Here is a 19,747-nt window from a genome sequence, read left to right as displayed (position 1 = left end):
AGAACAAACCCTGGTGCAGTATTCAGGCTGTGCTATTTGACACTCTAGAGAGTACGCAGTTGCATCAAGGTTCCATAAATGTTAGTGCATTCGCATTTTATTAATATACTTTTCTGACAAAACAGACAGCTGGAATATACAGTTGTAATTAAAATTATTCAACACCCATTGCAAATCAGGTTTATTGTCAAAATGTACAGACTTTCAGCTGTTTACAATGAACAAATCAAGCAAAAGTAATTGAAATAGCTCAACAAAACGAATGCTGCAAGTGGTTTCCCTAAATTCAACTGAAAATGCAACTTATAATGACTTTTCCAGTCTCAAAATTATTCAATCCACTGAACAGAATTCCTTACAACAGCACAAATAAACAAAACAGGTGTTGTCTCAAGAACACCTAATTAAGGGCTACATTAGTTGCACCAGGTGTGCTTGAGCTGGGAGACTTGAAATATCTGAACTAACTGACAAGGGGTTTGTTGAGTCACATTTGACTGCATGTTAGAAATACAGCTAAGTCAATAGAATGGTCCACAAAGTTAAGAGAAGAGTTCACTGCCCTTCACACACAAGGAATAGAATACAAAAAGATAGCGAAGGCACTGAATGCTCCTACTGGCCCCACAGGAAGCATAGTTCACAAGTTCAAGTTAAAGGAACGGTGGTTACACTACCTGGGCAGAAAATATAAGTTATAAATGGCTGCAATTAGATTTCTGAGAAGGCAGGTTGTGAGAAACCCTTGAGTGACTGCAAAAGACCTGCAGCAAGACTTGGTGGAGGTTTCAGTGAGCACAGTTAGGTGCACACTAAAGGCAGAAGGTTTCCATGCCAGAACTTTAAGATGCACACCACTACTGACCCACACACTACTGACCCAAAAACACAGGAAATGTTGGCTCCAATATGCTCAAAATCATATAAATAACCCACAGATGTTTTGGGATTCTGTTCTGTGGAGTGATAAAACAAAAGTAGGGGTTAGGGGTAGGGGTAGGTTAGGGTTAACGTTAGGGGTAGGCTTAGGGAATTGCTGAAGTCCCGAATTTCGGATTGCCAAACTGAACCGAAGTGCCGAACTAAAGTGCTGGATTCCCGAATTTCGGAAGTGCAGAACCGAACCAAATTTTTTGCCCATGCTCATCCCTATTATACACCGATTCTTTTATCATTTTTTTCTATGGCATCTTAATCCTACTGGAACTTGAAAGGATAAGTTACTATGAGAAAGTAAATACCTTCCCTGTGAAAAGTCCACAAAGAATAAATCTAAACATGTAAACGTGCTCATACACATAACAGCCTTTCGCTTTACAGTTTATAGATCTTAACAATGAATTTTAAGCCTCTCCTGATCCCAGCACATCTGACCTCATTGCCAGCTTTAAACAGGAAGCTGCACATAATCTCAGTGTAATCTTCGTGATTAAAAAAGGATAGTGGCACTGAGAAACAAAACACATAGGATGGAGATTGCAGGGTTGTGTAACGTATTACATGGGAAATCCCATTGTTGTGATATAATCATCAATGAGTTGCAGATCTACAGTCATGTATAAAACTAAATGGAAAAAGATATTAGCAAAAACTTTAACAGCCAATAAGACAAACGCTGGAAATGTTAACACATACAAGAGGTTTACAATGTGTGTCATATATAGTCACTGTTATAATATATATTGACTAAAGTGGACAAACGAGCATGGCGAGATCACATATGTTCATTGCGACACTTATATGTCTGTCTCTACAATTTCCGCACTACAAATATACAGTCTTTGGCATTCACCTGTTTAATATTTAAAAGATCCATCCTCTACGTCTGTAAAAAAAAAACACTCATCCATTCCTTTATCTTCACCAGACTTGATTACTGTAACTCCCTTCTATTGCACCATCCACAACACTCAATTTTTAGTTTAATGAAGGAGTTTTGCTGTATAGACCTCCCCTTGCTGAGACTCATACAGCCTCCCTACATATTCTCAAAAAAAAAAAAAAGTTGCATTTAAAAAAATTCCTTTATTGCGCAGATGGTTTAATTTAGAAGTTTTTAATCTACTGTTATTTTAATTCCCTGATAGGACCTGCAGCTGCCTCATGCGTGTGATTAACCCCTTAGTGACCAGACCGTTTTTACATTTTCTTACCGTTTGGGACCTGGGCTTTTTTTGCATTTCTGTGGTGTTTGTATTTAGCTGTAATTTTCCTCTTACTCATTCACTATACCCACACATATTATATACCGTTTTTGTAGCCATTAAATGGTCTTTCACAATTATTTTCATCATATCATATAATTTACAATAAAATATGATGAAAAAAACACTTCTTCCAACTTTGACCCCCAACCCCCATCTACAACTGCCAAAAAACACACATGCTAAATAGTTCTAAATTTTGTCTTGAGTTTAGAAATACCCAATGTTAACATGTTCATAGCTTGTTTTTTTTGTGTGCAAGTTAGAGCGCTATTAGTAAAAGTAGGACATTGCTGTTTCAAAATATATATTTTAAAAAATGTATCAATAGTGACATGGTAACACTGTTATCTGTCTCCTTTCGCCATTTACAAATGTCCTGTCATGTAGACTAAGGAACCGCTGAAATGATGGAATTTCGTCTGAACCGAATGTTGACGGCTTGTCAATTAGTTTTCTAACTAAATTCGGTCATTATTTTTGGTTCGGAATTTCATTCTGGAGAATAAAATTCCAATTCGGGCCACGGCTGAATCTTGCAGCAGTTTAGTAGATAACTACCTAAATTGGTACCTTGTGGAATTGCCATATAATGGCAACCCCACAGATATTAGGGAGCTATCTATTGAAAAAAATGAAAGCCCAAAATACTCCGAATACTAAGAAAAAAAAAAACCTCCCCACAAAAAAAACAGACAAACAAAAAAGTAGTATTAGTAAATAAGAGGTAAAATTCTCGCTCCTGCCCCTGCCCCTGTTTGCTGTGCCGCAAGTAGAAGCAGGTCTACTATACAGTGAGCAGTCAGTGTCTGCTGTAAAAAAAAAAAAAAGATACCCCCAATCCAATAAAGGGGGAACCAGCACAGTTCCACCATGCCCCGATGGCGAGGTATCTATAAAATAATTAAAGCGGGATAATAATGTCCCCCTTCAGACCTGCATGTGAGGGCTATTAAACTTAATGGGGGTTCTAGTGTCCCCCTACCAGCCCCAACCAATTAGCAGAAAGTGGGGGTGATTTAGCAATTACACAGAGGGCCACAACCAGATACCTCACTCCCTGAAATAAACTAAACAAACGAAGACTGAATTGCAATTCGGTCTTCCTTTGTTCTTTGTAATTTCTATTAGTTAGTTTGGCTTTCTGACGAATGGACAAATTGCCGAAATTAATTCAGAAATTGGATAAATGGATAAAAGTGGTGGCCCAAGTCTACAGTGGGCGTGCGCGGAAATTTCACAATGTGAAATAGCATGGGCAGATGAAGACCCTGCTGTACACGTCATCTAGGAACACTAAGATGGTGGAGGCTAGTACATAGATCCAGAGAAGAAATGAAGCAGTAATACAATATAAAAACGAAAACAAAAAAAGGTGACATTTGGGTATGACTATGTGGACAATAAAACCAAAACAGATACGGCCCTGACATTGCAACTTTAAACAAAGTAAACTTAATGAAGTATTTTTTTTATTTTATTTGTAGAGTGCATGATAATAATAACAGGCCTGATATGCCACGACAGCATAGACAAGCATATTAACCCCTCAAGGACCAAACTTCTGGAATGAAAGGGAATCATGACATGTCACACGTCATGTGTCTTTAAGGGGTTAAATAAATCCACATAGTTACATTTTCATTAGACATGTGCAATTCATTTCGGATGCTTCCGAATGTCTGAATTGCCAAAGTGCCGAATTTCGGAAGTGCAGAACTGAATTGCCAAAGTGCCGAATTTCGGAAGTGCCGAAGTGCTTCGGATTTCTGAAAAGTGGCAAAACAAGAGAGGGAGGGAAAATTCAGGGAATGATGACCGGAATCTAACCCAACCCATAACCCCAACACCACCCCTACTAGGGTTAGGGGTAGAGTTGGGGTTAGGGTAGGGTTAGGGGTAAGGTTAGGGAATTGCCGAAGTCCCGAATTTCGATTGCTGAACCGAAGTGCCGAATTGCCAGAGTCCCAAATTTCGTAAGTGCCGTACCGAACCGAAGACCCGAATTTCGGAAGTGCCGTACCGAACCACATTTTTGCCCATGCACATCCCTACTTTTCATGGCACATAAGAAAAACTGAACATTTTATATTAAAGGTAAGCAAGCAACCTAAGTTTTTTTTTGAGTAATAAACAGGCAAGGTATGTCAGTTGGTGCTAAGCCAGTTGGCTTATAAGGAACATCTCGTGTAGGCTGACATTAACCTATCTATGCTGAAAAGTGAGTAGAACATGCAAAAATAAAATTAAGATTAGTTCTGGAGCTTGGTAGCTGCTGGGTACTTAAGTTTACAGCAATGGGAGGTAGCCCTTTTGAAACTGGGGACAGTTATATAACATGTTACAGAACATGTATATGTAGGTTGTCTGGCTTAGAGGCTTATTGCCGGTTTCATTAGGTATCTCTGGGTAGCAGGTCGGGCAAATGGAATATTGGGGGTAAGCTGTGCATTAGACGGCTTGTAGCCATAGGCTGAGGCAGCTTAACCAATGCCCACTAGTGGCAGCCTGCCAAACCCGGGAAACCTGTGTCCGTCTTGCTGTAGGTGAGAGCACCACCAGTTCCAAGTGCCTGTGTGGTCGTGTACTTCACTGACCACTTCGCCACAGAGTCCAGTAACTGGGTCATGGCCTCCAGGCCGTCTCAGTGCCCGTAAGTTGTAGTGCCATATGTTAGCTCTCCGACTGAGCGGCATGCCAGCTTGGAGTCGGCTACCTTGTGAGTGCCGTGCAGAGTTGCAGCTGCAAGGTGGTAAAGTGGGTGGGGAGGGTTTTCTTATTGCAGGGGTTGGTGCTTGGCGGCCATCTTGGGCCCGACATGCGGTCTGCATTCTGGCCGAGGGATTTCAGGATGTAAGCCTGTGGGCTTTCCCCAGTGGGGCCCGGGATAACCCCCACCGGTCCAGAGGGAAGGATTCAGGTCGTCAGAAGAGCTACTGCTTTTTGCGGTCCACATGGTGGGAGATTGGCCGCATTCCACGTTAGGCCTCATTTGTGGAGTGTGGAGCCTTCACTACAGATTTTCACAATGCGGGTGTCCACGGGTCTCCACGGGTCTCCACGGGTCTCCACGGGTCTCCACTCAGTTCAGCACTGCTCTGTTGCTGAGCTGGGCTGCTTTTGTTGAGATCGTGGGATATATTTGCCAATATAATGCTGCATTTATGCCAGAGCTCTCTGCAAGCACGTCTGGCTAGCTTGGCTGTCAGGCCCCCGCTCCCTTAATGAAGTAGCTTTTGTGTATAGGTCCTGCCCCTGCAGTCTCACTGCTCAATTCTCTGCCATTTAGGAATTAAATGACTTTTGTTCCTGTTTATGCAGCCCTAGTCACACTTCCCTTGATATAGTGGCTGTGACGGACATAGTCTTCTTAGAAACAATGCTTTCCTTTTCAATCAGATCTTTCATAATAGCATAGGCGTGCGCAGCCTATTGCATTAGGGTGTGCACCCTAAAGCACAAACACACGCCGCATGTATATGTATGTATATATATGTATATATATATATACATACACACACACACACACACACACACACATACATACACTGCTGTGTGTGTGTGTGCTGTTAGTGTGCTGTGTGAGGGTGGTGTATGTAAGGGTGCTGCTGTGTGTGTGTATGTGTGAGGGTGCTGGTAGTGTGCTATGTGGGTGAGGGTGTTTGTGTGTGTGTGTGTTTGTGAGGGTGCTGTTTGTGTGTGAGGGTGTTTGTGTGTGTGTTTGTTAGGGTCCTGTTAGTGTGCTGTGTGTGTGATGGTGCTGTGTGTGTGAGGGTGCTGTTTGTGTGATGTGTGTGGGTGTCGTGTATTTCTGAGGGTGTTGTTAGTGTGCTGTGTGTGAGGGTGTTGTGTGTTTGTAAAGGTGCTGTGTGTGTTTGTGAGGGTGCGGTTAGTGTACTGTGTGTGTGAGGGTGCTGTATGTGTACTGTATGTGTGTGGGTGCTGTTTTGGTGCTGTGTGTGTGAGGGTGCTGTGTTTGTGCTTTTTGTGTGAGAGTGCTGTATGTCTGTAGGTGCTTTTTGTGTGTGGGTGCTGTATGTGCTGTATGTTTGGACAGATTGTGGAGGTGGGGGCAGATTAGTAAATACCCCCCCTCCCTTCTTACCTTATGTAGGGAGGGGGGATCCTTGCTGCCATGTGCCAGCCCTGGTGGTCCAGTGGAGAGTGAACTCTAGCCTGCGAGGCTAGACTTAACTCTCGTGAGATCTGAGCGTTGCCGCGGCAATGCTCAGATCTCGCGAGAGGAACCTGGCGGAGCTGCTGTCTAGAGCTCCCCGGGTCCTCTCCTGCCTCCCTTCATGCTGCTGTGGGCCGGTGAGGTAGATCTTTGATCTCCCCGCCGGCCCATGGAGGCTTAGAGCAGAGCCGACACTCAGCGCCGGTTCTGCGTGAGCCGAAAGGGGAGAATAAAGTCCTGGGGAATAAAGTGTGGGAACCAAGATTTCCACACCCCCCCAAAAAATAATATACACTCCAGTGTGTGTATGTATATGTGTGTGTGTGTATATATAATATATATATATATATATATATTATATATATACACACACACACACACACGCATACTCAAACACTCACAGACACACGCACACACATTCACATTCACAAACACAGACACACACATTCACAAACACAGTCACAGACACACACACATACACACATTATTTTTTTTTAATAAAAAAATGTCCACCCAGCCTCCCTACCTGGAGTGCTGGCGTGGACTTGTCCCTGGGGTCCAGTGGGTCGGGCGTCTCTCTCCATATCAGCCGCGGCGAGGGAGCTGTGTGCTCTCTGCTCCCTCTCGCCGCGCGGGCTGTCTGCTGTAGCTGGGAGCCGGAATATGACGTCATATTCCGGCTCCCAGCTACAGCACACAGCCCGCGCGGCGAGAGGGAGCAGAGAGCACACAGCTCCCTCACCGCGGCTGATATGGAGAGAGCCGCCGGACCGGGGGGGTGTTGGGGTCACACCCGGCACACCCCGTGCGCACGCCTATGCATAATAGTGTGCATTTTTGTTTCCTGCTTTATTGATTTAACTTTAATAAACACACAGTAGGCTGTTGAAGGCTATTAAAAGAGCAGGAAGAAATTAGAAATTAAACCTGTTCCCTCGATCCTATTCCCTCATATCTCATTCACACTCTGTCTCCCTCTCTTGCTCTTCTCTCACTAAAATTTTCAATCTCTTCCTCTCCTTTGGCACATTTCCTTCACCCTTCAAGCATGCAACCATAACCCCTGTTTTGAAAAAGCCCAACCTTGACCCTATCTCCCCATCCAACTACCGCCCTATCTCACTACTGCCATTTGCCTCCAAGATTCTTGAGAGAGTTGTGTATGCCTGATTGACAGACTTCCTCGAATCCAACTTTCTGCTTGACCCACTTCAGTCTGGATTCCACGCTCGTCACTCTGTTGAAACAGCTGTGACCAAAGTATCCAATGATCTTATCACTACAAAATCCTGTGGCCACTACTCTATCCTAATTCTCTTTGATCTTTCTGCTGCCTTTGATACTGTTGATCATCAACAGCTTCTTCGCATTCTCCATAATCTCAGTCTACGGAGTACTGCTCTCTCCTGGTGCTCCTCCTACCTCTCCCAGCACTTTTTCAGTGTTTCTTTCTCTGGCTCTGCCTCTTCTCCCCAACCCCTCTCTGTTGGCGTTCCCCATGGTTCTGTCCTTGGTCCCCTACTGTTCTCTCTCCATACTGCCTCCCTTGGTAAACTCATCAGCTCCTTTGGCTTCCATTATCATTTATATGCAGATGACACGTAAATCTACCTATCCTCACTCTACCCATGTGTACTTGTGTCTCTGAATGTCTCTCCACGATTTCCAACTGGATGGTTGCTCACTTCCTTAAACTCAACCTGCCCAAAACTGAACTTCTGGTCTTTCCTCCTGTGGGGATATTTATGGGATAATAATAGTAAACAGATGAGAATTACCCACTATTTTAATTCTCAGATCCAAAATCGTTATCGTTATAAGTGAAATGTATATCATATAATAAGTCACAGATTTGTTATAAAAATAGATAATTTATTGTGACATTTTAAAATATAATATTAAGTAACATGCGTGACAATAATCAATGGAATTTCAGTATAACATGAATATGCAATACAATATGGCAATAATCAATGAATATTCAGTCTGAAACAATATTGAATCTACAACATTAGATCGTCATGACCTTTACGACCTTTTCTTCACAGAGAAGGAATGTGAACGTTTCACAGTGAGCTGCAGTGTAGAGCAATAAAACTTATAAAAAAACTTAAAAGCTAGCAGTTAGAAATAACCCTTGCAATGCTGGCTAGACCTCTTCTAGGGATTTAAGATCTACTCCTATGTAATATTAAATAAAAATAATATTTAAATCAGTAACCACTCCTTGATCCATCCAATGAGACATCTATATGTTTAATAAGCTGATATTTAATTAATTTGTCTAACAGATATTTTATCTTATTTTAGAGCAAATCATACAGCTGGATAAATGTCACAATAGGCTAACGTGTGATATTAATCACATAAATACAATGTTATTGTTTTTACCTGCAGAGTAAAAAGTGTAATAATGTATTTCTTATTAATAAGATTTCTAAATATGGAAATCTGAATGTGCTTTTATCCAGTCATATATCATGCTATTAATTTTAATTAATTAATGGAAGCCAGTATATTTACCAGTTTAAGTAGATATTTTCTCATCAGATGTTCTCAGGTAGCTAGTGTCATGGGTCTCTTTCTCTGCCTGGAGTATAAGAGTTTCTTGGTTACTCTGATCGCCCGGTTCTGCCTGGATCTCTCTGAATCTCCAGAATGTTGTAATGTTCTTTTTTTGTTTTTTTTTCAATCTTTGAATCTCCCTCTCTTCCCTTGTCTTAACTTTTTAAAGGGGAAATTCCTCTAAGTGATAGCCAATCACAAATGTGGGGTGTGGTTGCCTTCTAGGTAACCATTTTAGTATTTGGACTCAAGAGGGCAGTCTTGTCCCACAAAACATACCTATCCAGGAAAGAGTTAACTTTTCCTGGTGGCTATTTTTGACGTCATTTTCGTTATCTATATGGTGGCTATAACTTTATATTTTCTGTCAGATCAAGAGGATTTCGTCAGACTATGTGTCTCCATATTCTGTAATAATTCCTAATATGACAGCTTATAATACTATAGATGAACTCCAAAAATACAATGAGAATCTGTTTGTATAGAAAGTAAAATTTTTATGTAATCTTCCCTGTCACCTACGTCTGGGTATAAATTTATTATATTCCATTAGTAATTAGACAGTCTATCCATCCCCCGTTCTCAATGTCTTATCTCTAGGTTGCTTATCTTACACATTCCATTCAGCTCGGGCAAAGCGGTCAGTTTTAGAGAAAGGATAGAAATGTTGTGTCTCTTTGTTAACTTGAAGATACAAAATGGAGTCTGGTCTATTTAGATTGACTTCAGAATATACACTTTGTATTTCTATCATAGCACAAAATGTCTGCCGATATAAATACCCTGACACTCCCTCAAGTGTTGCTACTTCCATGTATGTATTGCTCCAAGTCAACGGCGCCACCATCACCTCTACCTCGCAGGCTCGCTGCCTAGGTCTTCTCTTTGACTCCGACCTCTCAGTCACCCCTCATGTCCAGTCGATTGCCAAACCCTGCCACTAGTGATGTCCCGAACGGTTCGCTTGCGAATAGTTCCTGGCGAACATCGCATGTTCGCGTTCGCCACGGACGGCGAACATATGCGATGTTCGGTCCGCCCCCTATTCGTCATCATTGAGTAAACTTTGACCCTGTACCTCACAGTCAGCAGACACATTCCAACCAATCAGCAGCAGACACTCCCTCCCAGACCCTCCCACCTCCTAGACAGCATACAATTTAGATTAATTCTGAAGCTGCATTCTTTTTTTTTTAATTATTTTTTATTTTTTTAGTGTTTATTATACATTATCCTCCATAGCCAGTAACCTGTGTTTATTATACATTATCCCCCCCATAGCCAGTAACCTGTGTTTATTATACATTATCTCCCCCATTGCCAGTAACCTGTGTTTATTATACATTATCCTCCCATAGCCAGTAACCTGTGTTTATAATACATTATGCCCCATAGCCAGTAACCTGTTTATTATACATTATCCCTCCATAGCCAGTAACCTGTGTTTATTATACATTATCCCCCATAGCCAGTAACCTGTTTATTATACATTATCCCCCTCCCCATAGCCAGTAACCTGTGTTTATTGTACATTATCCCTCTCATAGCCAGTAACCTGTGTTTATTGTACATTATCCCTCCCATAGCCAGTAACCTGTGTTTATTTTACATTATCCCTCCCATAGCCAGTAACCTGTGTTTATTATACATTATCCTCCCATAGCCAGTAACCTGTGTTTATTATACATTATCCCCCCATAGCCAGTAGCCTGTGCTTATTATACATTATCCTCCCATAGCCAGTAACCTGTGTTTATTATACATTATCCCTCCCATAGCCAGTAACCTGTGTTTATTATACATTATCCTCCCATAGCCAGTAACCTGTGTTTATTATACATTATCCCCCTCATAGCCAGTAACCTGTGTTTATTATACATTATCCCCCATAGTCATTTATCGTTGGACCTAGGCAGCATGATGTCGTAGGCCGGCCCAGAGAGTGAGTGAGTGAATAATATAATATATATGTTCAGAAACATATTAGTAATACATGTAAATCGGATTCATGCAAAGTGGGTGAAAAGGTATTAAAGAAAAACACACTTATTGCATCCAATTTACAAAGCCAAATTTTTAAAAGCTTTCCTCATTTCTTTCTCGGGATGAGGAATATATCGGTTGTAGACTGAGGATTTCCATCTGCCCAATCTTTTAATAATATGCACTGGAGTGTCTGTGTTGAATGAGACCGAAGTTGCCCCTATTCTAAATGAAAGACCCGAGACATGGATACAACCCAATCTTAGGAGTAGTGTTCTGATGTAGAAGATGAATTTAGCCGTAGTCAGAGGGATTCAGTGAGAGTAGTGGTGAAATGTGTGTGGCATGACTGAGTGTGGGTAAGTAAGAGTCAAGTATTTTAACTGGGCACTAGGTGGGATAAAGTGGTATAGCGGATGGAAGAGTAGTTTGGTTTGTTTTAGAGGTTTGTAGAGAAAGTATCTAGTGATCATGATTTTTAGCGATATCCCATATTTTTAAGGTGGTCCCAGTGCCACCACTAATATGTGGTGTCACAATAGCTTGCATTTAAAAAAAAAAAAAAAAAAAACCAAAAAACCAAAAAAAACCTTTTTTGACTGTAATATAATGGCAGTCAGTTTCCTTCACATGTGTGCGTTTCAGGGCCTGCCAGGGCACAGTGTCACACCAGTGCAACTCATATCTGGTGTAACAGTAGTGTACATTTAAAAAATAATAAAAAATAATACAGGGGGCTTGCTGTCACCTTTCGGGGACCCTTGGTGTTGTACATGGCTGGGTGGAGGAAGAAACCTTCAATGACATCAGTGAGGACAAGGGACGGGACATGGCTAGCTTGGTATCCAACCTTGTGCAAATGGGGAGTTTGCGGTTGTGCAAATGGACTGTTTGCGGTGCGTTAAATGGGGAGTTTGGTCTGTCACTGTGAAGCGGGCGTAACCCTTACACTACCTGATCGATACAACATCATACCTGATGTTTTAAATCACGTTATTCCAAACAAGTTAGGAATGTTAGGTGATTTTGCCCTTTATGGATTAGAATCAGACTTTGCATCAACTATGTAATTTTCCATGGGAGTTTTGCCATGGATCCCCCTCCGGCATGCCACAGTCCAGGTGTTAGTCCCCTTGAAACAACTTTTCCATCACTATTGTGGCCAGAAAGAGTCCCTGTGGGTTTTAAAATTCGCCTGCCTATTGAAGTCTATGGCGGTTCGCCGGGTTCGCTGACATTTGCGGAAAATTTCATGTTCACGACATCACTACCTGCCACTTCCATCTCAGAAACATAGCTTGCATACGCCACTATTTATCACCAGATACAGCTACAGTGCTGGTCCATGTCATTGTTCTCGCTAGCCTTGACTATGGAAACACCCTTCTCAGTGGTCTTACGTGTTCCCAGCTTGCACCACTGCAATATATAATGAATGCGGCAGCAAGGCTCATTCTACAGTCCGCCCGCACCTCCCCTCTCTGTGAGTCCCTACATTGGCTTCCAGTTAGATATAAGACTCAACTTAAGATTCTGGTGCTTGCTTACAAGTCCCTACATAATGCTGCTCCAACCTACCTATCCTCCCTAATACACAAGTATGTCCCGTCGAGGCTCCTGCGCTCTGCTGAAGTCTATCCTTTGTCCGTACTGTCACATCTGATGCTCGCCTTCAAGACTTCTCCAAAGCTGCACCTTTTCTGTGAAACTCCCTTCCCTTCTCAGTTAGACTTTCACCTTGTCTCCACTCCTTCAAAAAACACACTTCTTCAGGATAGCCGATCAATTGAACAGTAAGCAGATTTTCATCTCCTGCAACTGTCAAAAATAACCAACTGAGCCCTCAGTGAATACTTTTCTAGCAACCTATTTCGTTACCCCTACTTATACTTTGTGTCACTATAACCCACTCCCTCTAGCATGCAAGCTCATTGAGCAGGGCTCTCAACCCCTCTGTTCCTGTGCGTCCACTTGTCTGGTTACAATTACATGTCTGTTAGTCCGCCTATTGTACACATAATTTGCTGGTGCGCGCTATATATATATATATATATATATAAAAATAAATAAAAATTGTAGGCTCGTCCTCAGGAAAGAGTAGTGAGGTTTTATGTGTCTCAGCCAGAAGTGTGGCCAAGGCGGTATAAGCAAAGTGATTTAAATCCTGAATAGCAGATAACTGAACAGTGAGACTGCAGAGGAATAATTTATACACCAAAACTGCTTAATTAAGCTAAAGTTGTTTTGGTGCCTAGATTGGCTAACAGATAGAATACTAGGTAAGCACACTGTGTAATACATGCTAAATAATGAAACATTTTTTTTCCATTGGCATTGGATAAGTCAAAACTAGGGGCAAGGTGGTTATCACTGCAATCTAATTAGTACTGATCACAGGCTGAACTGCCGGGCAGATAATAAAATGTGGGACTGTACTAGCAGAAAACAGGACAGTTGACTATTGCATACACCTCAAAACTGATGGATGGTGTTAAGGGGGCAGACCAATGACACTGCCCTAATGTGTGATCCTACAAAAGATTTAATTTCCATATCCGATCGAAGAGCAGCACCTTGTGTTTACTTTAAAGTTTTAATAGATAACTTCTAAATGAAACTGACTGTGTAATACAGATAGTTTAAATATTAGATCGCTCTTTACAAGAAATATGTAGTGAGACAGTAGGTAACGTGCAGAGGTGGTGTGACTAGGGCTGCATAAATAAAGTGATAAACTACTAAATGGCAGAGAATTGAGCAGTGAGACTGCAGGGGCATAATCTATACACAAAAACCACTCCATTAAGTTAAAGTTGTCTTGGTGCTTAGTATCTCTTAATGAAATAACTTATTATTAAAGTTCTATAAATGATAAAGTAAACCACAAACATTTCAAGTTCTGTGCTACTAGACAAACCTAAAATTTACTTACCACTGCAAGGGTCCATGACACTTATCAGGGCTGGATTTTCACTCACCAACGGCTAGTGGTGAAAAATTTTCATGTCTTTATGCTTTGGAGTAATTACAGATATTCTTGAATAACAAACATATGTAAAAAAATTTCACACTAAAATTAGCTGTGCACATTTTAGAGCAAATATTCCAGCATTCGTAGGCCAGAATATCTGAATTGTATTAGTAAACGCATTATATTAATTAACCACAAGATGGTGCTATTTGCTCAACAAGTCTTAATTACAGCCAAGAAATTGTATAATTAGCAAACAGCTTAAAGATATACTATATTGCCAAAAAAAAGTTGCATTCCCAACACTATAGCTCCCTTTGCCCCCCACACCAAGGATTAAAAAAAAAATTATATATATCTATATCTAAATATATATACATATATCACAGTGGGACCTCGGTTTACAAACAACTCCGTTAACAATTTTCAGTTTACAAATGAAAATCCATTGAAAATAATGCCTCAGTTTACAAACATTTTTTGCAATACAAGGCAAGTTTCCCCAAGATGCATTGCACCTGGGAGGTTTATAGCACTGCCCCCTGCATGCTGGGGCCTCGCCTTGCCGAGTGTGGAGGTGTTGGAGCAGCTTTTGCATCGAGTTTTTGAGCCATCCTGGAAATTGTTTGCAGTTGTTTTGGGACTTTTTGGTGCATTTCTCAAGCTGTGGAAAGGTAGGGAGCTGCGCTTCATCGTTTGCATGTGTTTTCTGCATTGTGGGTTGGTTTCCATGCCAGCTCATTTTGACTTTTTTCTGACCTCCAGAACAGATTCATTGGTTTTCAGTGCATTCATATAGGAAACCGTGTTCCGGTTTACAAATTTTTCGCAATAAGAAACGCCCTGGGGAAAGCATTAAATTCGTAAACCGAGGTCCCATGAATTTCTCCCTCGGCACTGGGTCAGCACTTCGCTTCCTCCGATATCATAGAAAAGCATTGCCTTCCTATGGGTACTTATGCTGGTTATCCTCATGCAGCACAGTGTCAGTTAGTCAATCAAAAGTCAAACAGGAAATGCCTCTAGTGGTTGTTTAACAGCTATTGGAGGTAGTCTTAACCCTGAATATATCTTTTTTTTTTACATTTATTGCAGCTTTTCAAAAATAGCAATATGGAACATTACAGGGTTAAGGGGACAGGAACATGGTATCCAGATCACTACAGTGAGATGAAGTGGTTTGGGTGCTTATAGTGTCACTTTAAAGGAACAGTCCAGGTACAATAACCACTACCAGTAAAATTATTACTAGCATTTATAAAGCACAAACATTCTGTAGCGCTGTGCAATGGGGTAAAAGACAGTACCATATAAAACAGACCAATACAAAGGTTAATGAGGAGCAGAGATCTAGCCCATGAAGATCTTTTGTTGTAATAGATATAGCACTTGGTCTGATGTTCATAAAATGCTCTATTATATCATTAATATGTACAAAAACAGTATGTCATTGACCATTTGGTTCCAAAAATGCATCTATATTCTAAAAATCTGAAGAAGAAAAAGAAAGATTACAAGATGGCAAATTCTCTAAGTTTTAATCACTGTAAAGAAACTTGATTTTAAGCAAGTTTATTTTACAGTCCTATGAGAGTTGTTTATACTGGTTTTAATGCTAAAATCCCATCCAAAATGCATTTTATTTTTCTAAAGCAAGCATATTTTCTAACCTTTCTCCATAATTAAAATTGTCCATCTCCATAATTAATTCTGAAGCCTGCCGCTGAACTTTTCAAGTACTTATAGTACAATGTGTTGAATATTTTTGCATACACACATAAGAAGATTTTGTAGTATGTTCATCCTAGAGCAGTTAAATAAAAAGTACATCTATACATTTTTTATTAAACATTCTAACGATGTATAGACAATATTTTATACTCTAAAAAGAGCACACGTTTTATTAGGCATGACCGATTCTCTTTAAGCTAGTGATATTCCACTATCTGGCGCATTACAAGGTACGGCCAAGTCAATGAATATCAGAGTTAGGGCTGTAAAATGAACATGAAACATCACATGATTTACTGTCAAGCTACAAATAGTTTGCCGCAACAAATACGGTTAGAAAACAGTTATTGTTATATAGACTGTTGCATAGAAAATATGCAATATATACGTGTTGAATTGATGGTATTTCCCTGGTGCAATTTTACAGTAATTACTTAACCCATTTTCAAATGGTTTAATACGAAAGCAGGTTTTTCTTCGTTCTGGCTATCACTGAAGTAGTTATTTCGCTTTAATAGAATTTTTAAATCATTGATCGGCTGAGTCAGCTTTCGCCTAGAAAAATCAGTGTTAAAAAGGATTAATCAAATTTCACAGGAGATGGAGTACCAGTAGGTTTATTTACAAGATGGCTTTTTACAAACAACCACAGTACAGAATAAATAAGAGCATAACCAGCATAGCACAGATTGATCCATTCAAACCAAACACCTATTAAGTGATATGCACTCATTCCATTAAAAGGGATGAACACTGCATTTGGCAAGCAGTGTTAAGTGAGGAAGTGGTGTATGGTCAAGTTAAGCAAACCTTTGTACACTACCAAATAAACCTTACAGTTGCAAGTCTTGTAAATAAAATAGCAGCTAGTTTTTTTTTTTCACATATTTACACGCATTTCATTAAATACTTTATAGACATTCACGAAGGTGACAATTAAGCAATGTGTGGTTTTGCTGTAACTTTATTGCTTCATAGAATGGTTATGTCACAAGGGTAGGAACGACTACCTCAAAGGAAAGGGATCAGAAAACAGAAATTGAAGCAGAAGTCAAGACAAATAGAAGAAATACATGTACCCATCTATTTTATATAGTTGCTCTCCCTTTGGCATTGAATGCGTTAAGTGTAAAATGTTGATACCAGGACATTGCCCTATAGACGATGCTGCGTAGTCTGCACTGATCGCCGCCATGGACACTTTAGATTTTTACTGTGTAAAGGCTGAATATGGGAAGATGTAATACAATATCTGCAGTGGCAAGGTTAGCCATTATTGTAGTCACAAAGATGTCCTAATGGACTATTTTTTCCACCTAAATATAATCACTAAATAGAACCAATTAGTTGTTTAACCCCTTAAGGACACATGACATGTGTGACATGTCATGATTCCCTTTTATTCCAGAAGTTTGGTCCTTAAGGGGTTAAATAAAGGGTCTCTTGGAAGAGAATGTAAATAGCTGACTGGTGTTATAGGTAGACTGAAGGGCACATTCAACATCATAACAATTGCACTAAAAAGACAGCTGCAGTTAAAGTTGTACCAGAAAATAGTTGGTGGCCGAAATTTGGGTTTAAAATGAGAATGACCATTATAAGGCACACTCCAAACACCATAACCACTACAGATTGCGGTAGTGTTCATGGTGCCAGCAGGGTCCTGGTGCCACCCCATATATAAAGTAGTCCAACAGTTTGGCAAGAGATAATTTAATGCTGTAACTGTGAATAAAGTCTACATATTGCACAGTGCTTACCAACTGTTTCACACATTTATTGCATTAGCTTATTTCCTTCATAACAAAACATGTTCACAAAGAGGGGGGGGGGGGAGAATAAGAGGGAAGAGAAAAAAAATAAAATATATATATATATATATATATATATATATACACGTTTAATAAAAAATGTAAAAAAAAAAACAAAAACATATTCTGTGTTTTAGTCCATCTTTAGTTCATTCAGGATTTTAAAGCAACTACCACCAGTCAGCTTCTGATGTAGCAATCTACTTCATTCTAAATTATAAGTGCAATGCTACATACAAGAACTAGGGTTTTTGTTTTTAAATGGGCACATGGAGGAAAGGTGGGGGGTTGAAGGGAGGATACATGTAAAGTGTTCAAAATTGCAATCCAGAGACCTCCAGTGGAGATCGCCTTACAATCACTTCTGTACAAACCTTGTCTGGTGTTTTAAGAAGGATTAGAGAAACGTTTGTATTGTGCCACTGTGTTCTAATGTTAAGAAAACCATAGTGTGCAGTCTATCATGTTTTGCAGGAACTTGCTTTGAAGGGGGAAAGGAGGGAAGTGAGGGGAGAATTCAAGATTACGGATTAAACAAGGCACATTATGCTAGCTTTTTAAAACTTCATGAGTTTTTTTCTACCTCTTTAACCCCTTAAGGACACATGACGTGCGACATGTCATGATTCCCTTTAATTCCAGAAGTTTGGTCCTTAAGGGGTTAAACTTCATATATTGGCACAAATCTAAAATAAAGACCAGTAGAAAAAGTCAATAATGCACACTGACCTCCATCCTCTTGCCAGAATTACAGAGAGTACATGCCAAGAGCCATACAGAGTAATGGTCTGAAACTATGGAGGTAACCGGTAAAAGTGCCCTGTCTAAACAAGTTGCTGCTATGCTCCATCAAGGATTTCCCAGCAACCAGTCATCCATGGACTATAAGTGTACATGCAGATGTTAAGACACCAGTCTTTTTAGATGTTTGGTGGAGGGGCAAAGAAAACAGAATTTGGGGCACAGTGCCTTAACTTGTGTATGTTCTCATACACACCTTAAGTATATAGTACAATAAGTGCTATACACGACAAAAGAGCCCTTAGAGGGCAGTTTATATAGTGATTCAATGGCCTCATTTATATTCTAGACAGATTAGACTTCACATGATCTAGATTATAAAATAGGACCAAAAAAAAAAAAAAATACAGATTTCTATTTAAAAGTCTAAACAAACAGATCTAAAAAAAATTATTCACCAATATAAAGTTCAGATCTCTATACTAGCTTTATAGAGAAAAAAAAAAGAAAAAAAAATTAAAAATCTAGTCAGCAGAGTGAGCAAATGGTTCACTCCTTAACAAGGCAAAAAATACTTTGCTGATTGCATCAAATTAAGGAAGTGGGACAGCAATAAGTCTGGAGAAAGCCTTCCTTCAAACACTTGCTTAATGTGTCGAAGAAATACATCTGAAGTGAAAGCAATGCTAGAAAATCGGAAGAAAAACTAAATCTGGAATCTTAATATTGGTTCTTTCATGCAAGTAATGTTCCAAAGCCATATATAAAAAAAAAGATAAAACAAAACACTCAACACACCCTACCAGTGAATGAACTTGCACCATTCAAGATTGAAACTAGTTTCCTCAACAACTTGCTAATTTCTTTTTCAAGCTGGGGGCATAGGGGACAATTTTCCATGGATTTTAGTTTCACTTAAATTTAAAGTTCTTAACTAGATTCTTATACAACGGTAGTGTGACACTATGTATGTAACTGCACTTTACCACTGAGGCTTAAAATTAGACCAACGCAAGGATGGTCCTCTTTCATATGTGTGCAGTGATATGTCTAAAGCTTGTTGAAAGAAAACTGCTAATAGCCCTCATCTTTATAGAACAAAGTTGGTTATATAAAAACAGATGCAGAGCTTTATAAAGTGGAGTATAGACTGAATGAGAGCCAGATCCATTGGAGTTGGGTAATAGTAACGTTTGATTACCAGCTGCAGATTTGGTTACATTTGAGTCACACATAGAAAGGATTATATTTTCTATATAGTGTGTGAATATAAGAGGGTGTGTCTAAGGTTTATTGTATTTGGGGTGGTGGACTTGGGGGATATCTGTACAACTCCATAGTAATACTAGAAGTTTTTAAATGTTTCAATAAATTGTCCTTTAATAACCTGGAACCCAATGAGTTGCCACACCTGCCTCATTTGCTTTGATGGAGGTTTCCTTCACTGACATCTAGTGTCACCACTTGTCCAACATGCTTAGCTGCTCTTTGAATTTGATGTGTGGGTCAGTAGGCTACCACTAATAGAGATAAAGTGAATAAGATTAATATTTTAGAGATCAGA

The sequence above is a fragment of the Pelobates fuscus genome, chromosome 2, assembly GCF_036172605.1.
Source record: "Pelobates fuscus isolate aPelFus1 chromosome 2, aPelFus1.pri, whole genome shotgun sequence".
NCBI classification, from domain to species: Eukaryota; Metazoa; Chordata; class Amphibia; order Anura; family Pelobatidae; genus Pelobates; species Pelobates fuscus.
Note: the sequence above shows the minus strand (reverse complement) of the source record.